General features: G+C 37.8%; 1 non-coding gene across 1 annotated transcript; it reads left to right on the forward strand.

Annotated features, from left to right (window-relative positions):
• Positions 1-3128: 3128 nt before the first annotated feature.
• LOC121223839 (small nucleolar RNA R71) lies at positions 3129-3235 on the forward strand. Its single transcript, XR_005921305.1, has one exon. It is a non-coding gene; the product is annotated as a small nucleolar RNA R71 (small nucleolar RNA).
• Positions 3236-4008: the final 773 nt, after the last annotated feature.

Genomic DNA, 4008 nt, shown 5'->3' on the forward strand with positions numbered 1-4008 from the left:
ATGCTGGCAGCAGCAGTGTCATGAGATTGAAAAATCACTAAAAATAGTAGGAGTGGAATTAATTGATGAATAAATTATGTAATCGAAGCTCGATGAGTCTGTTTTCATGAGGAAGTAACGAAAAGATCATATGGGCAGTATATTAAGAGATAATCAGATTTTTGTGGGACAGGGCCAGAACGGTTTCTGGATTCCCTGCTCCGACTTTGGAAATTCATTATAAATTAACCAGAGATAATTAGGGGTCTTACCATATATGTGTAGATTCCTCTCTGAGTCTAGCTTTCATAGAAACAAACGGCATCAGTATTGAAGCCCCGTGCAGGGAGATATCCAAGTCGTAATGGGAAAAGGTCAGTGTAGTCGACCCCTGCAACATGGGAGACTTTGACTAATAAACTGTACTAATTGGCCCGACTAAAAATTCTAGAAAAAAATACATAGATGGGCACATGAGTCTAGTTTCTGGGAAAAATCACGAAACTGATTTTCGAGTTACGAAACTCAAGATATGATTTTTAAAACGACTAGTACACAGATTGGGCAGTGTCTGGAAAATAAATTTTATAAGGGGTTAAGCCAGTTAACACCTCGTGTTCGACTCCGGTGTCGGTTTCGGGTTCGGGGTGTTACATTTGGGGCTACAACTATTTGGTTATATTCCGAATAGCCATCTAAAAAATAATAGAATTCATTACCTGCTAGTTGATCTAACATCTAATCCATAAAAAGGCAGCAGAAAATGGTCCTTCCGAGTGGCTTTATTCAACTTTCTATAATCAATACAGATTCCCCAACCGATAACAGTTCTTGTTGGAATTAACTCATTACCCTCATTTTAAAAAATCGTGATTCCACCTTTCTTCAACTCACACTGCACCAGACTTACCCATGAACTATCTTATATAGGATAGATGATTCCCACATCTAACCATTTGATTACTTCCTTTCTCACAACTTCTTTCATAATAGGATTGAGCCTCCTTTGCTCTCACAACTCCTTTCTCACACCTTCTTCTAAAATGATTTTATGCATGCAAAAAGAAGGGTTTATACATCGAATATTAGCTATGGTCCAACCAATTGCTTTCTTAAATTTCTTTAGAACAACAATTAGTTGCTCCTCTTGATCTTTCATCAGTTCCGCTGAAATAATCACAGACAAAGTTGAACAATCACCTAAATGAACGTATTTCAAATGGAAAGGAAGTACCTTTAGTTCGATTTTAGGTGGTTCTTCAATTGACAACTTGGGTTGCACAAATTATCTGACTTCCAACTCTAATGGTTCAAACTATGTGGATTGAATAAAATTTCCCGGATTGGCTTCCATCAAAGCCATGTTTTCTTCACCTTCTTCATCCACCAAAGGGTCAAGATCTAAGGCTTTCTCCAATGGATCTTCTTCAAAATTGCTTTCCATAGAAAGTAAGGTTTCTATCTCTTCCATAACTGAACACTCCTCTGCTGGATCAAGAAATTTCATCGCTTTAAGAATGTTAAGGTTACCTGATCATTTTGAACTCGCATAGTGAGTTCTCCTTTCTACACATCAACTAACGTTCTTCCCGTGGCTAAGAAAGGTCTCCCAAGGATGATCGGCACTTCCTTGTCTACTTCAAAATCTAAGACAATGAAATCAACGGGAAAAATAAATTTATTGACTATTACCAAAACATTCTCGATTTTTCCTTCGGGATATGCTAAAGATCGATCTGCTAACTGAAGCGTCACAGATGTAGGTCTTACTTCACCTATCCCTAACATATTGAAAATAGACTTAGGCATCAATTTGATACTTGCTCCTAAGTCACACAAAACTTTACCACAGTAAGATTCACCAATGTTACAGGGTATAGTAAAGCTTCCTAGGTCTTTCAATTTCAGTGGCAATTTTTTTTGCAGGAACGCACTGCACCCCTTTGTCAAGGAAATAGTCTCATACTCATTCAGTCGTTTCTTCTGAGACAATATATCCTTCATAAACTTCACATAATTTGGTATTTCTTCTAAAGCCTCCACCAACGGAATATTAATGTGTAACTGCTTCAGAACATCCAAAAACTTTTTAAATTGCACCTCATGTTTCTACTTGTTTTGTTGCAATCTTTGTGGTTATGGAGATGATAGAACTGTTGGTTGAACTAGACAACTTTTCTAAGTAGGTAAATCTGTATCCAAAGAAGATGTTAAAATATCTAAATTCACTAAGTCAAGGTTTACCCTATCAGACATTGTAGATTCTGATTCCTTTGGTGTAGGAACTTCAACAGCTGGCTGATTCTTCTCAACGGGCTTATCTTCGACATCAATCAATCGGGGTTTTAGAATTTTACCACTTCGCAATGCCACTACCTTGATATGTTCTTTACCCAAATTTCTTGGATTCTCAATATCGCTCGACAAGGTTCCTTGCGGTCTATTACGTAGCTCTGTAGCTGACTGACCCATTTGGTTTGCCAAATTTTTCAGTGTTGCTGCTTGCCATTGGATCAAAGATTCATTCTTTGCCATGTACACTTTCAACAAGTTCTCCAAACAGTTTGATGCCTCAGCTTGAGGTGGTTTTGGAGCTTGTTGATTAAACCCTTGAGATTGGTTGGGTCTTTGCTATAATAAGTTGTTGTTCGGTCCATTTCCTTGGTTGCTCCAAGAAAAGTTAGGATGATTACGCCATGAAGGATTGTAGAAGTTGAACTGGCGTCCTTGTTCACTCCTATTTTGATATTGGTTCAACACATAGTACACTGACTCGGGATTTGATAGACAATTCTCAAAAGAATGACCTTCCTTATAGTACACACAGGAAACTACTTCAAACGGACTTGGTGGCTGAGCTGGAGAATTATTAGTACTATTAGCGGTTAAGTGTTTTAACATAGAGGAAATAGACAGTACCTAAGCCGATAACGAAGTGAGGGCGTCAACTTCATGAACTCTGGCTACACGTTTTCCTAAAGCTGTTCAATATGTTGGCCATTGATAGTTATTACTTGCGATCCTCTCGATGATCTCATAAGCCTCATTATAAGACTTAGACAAAATTGCACCATTCACGGAAGCATCTACCATCAATCTTGTATTTTGCATTGAGACCATAGAATGTCTCCATTTGGAAACAATGAGGAATCCCATGATGAGGAAACTTACGAAGTAACTCCTTGAATCTCTCCCAAGCCTCATACAAAGACTCATCATCCAATTGTTGGAAAGTTGTGATCTCGTTCCTTAAATTAGTGTTTTTGCTAGGTAGGAAATACTTAACCAAAAATCTCTCTGCTAATTCTTGCCATATAGATATAGAACTTGGTGGCAATAAATTGAGCCATGCTCCTGCTCGATCTCGCAATGAGTACGGAAATAACTTCAACATCAGTGCGTCTTCAATCACACTGACTATCTTGAATAAATCACTTAACTCCATAAACAATCGAAGGTGGAGATGTGGATCTTCCATGGGCATACCACTAAATTGGTCCACCGTTTGTAGCATTTGAAATATCACTAGTTTCAATTCAAACTGGGTTGCCTCAATATCATGCCTTCTAATTCCTGGGTTTAACTCACTGAAAAGTGGCACAGCATATTGTCTGATGCATCAATCCCTATCATCAAAAATGAGGTAGGGTTTCGTACATTATCGGCTTCATTACCTTAGTCTTGATTCTGATTTCCAAGGTCCATCTCAACTTGTCTTTGCGCTATTCGTTCACGTCTTCTTTGTCTAAAAGTTTGCTCAATTTTAGGGTCTACAGGGAGTAAATCGATAATTCAGCCTATGCTCATAAACTCCTAAAAATAAAATCACAAAAATTAAAATGAATAAGTTAGTAATATTAGAATAAATCAAATTGAGAATAAATAACTTCACGAAAAAAATGACTATGGCAACAGTTGACAAACCCCGGCAACGGCGCCAAAAACTTGTAATGCGTAGGTTTGTGCAAGTGTACATAGTTGTTATCAAGTAATAAGTAAGTATCGAGTTATCATCTCCACATGGATTGT

The sequence above is a fragment of the Gossypium hirsutum genome, chromosome D11 (genome assembly GCF_007990345.1).
Source record: "Gossypium hirsutum isolate 1008001.06 chromosome D11, Gossypium_hirsutum_v2.1, whole genome shotgun sequence".
Lineage (NCBI taxonomy): Eukaryota > Viridiplantae > Streptophyta > Magnoliopsida > Malvales > Malvaceae > Gossypium > Gossypium hirsutum.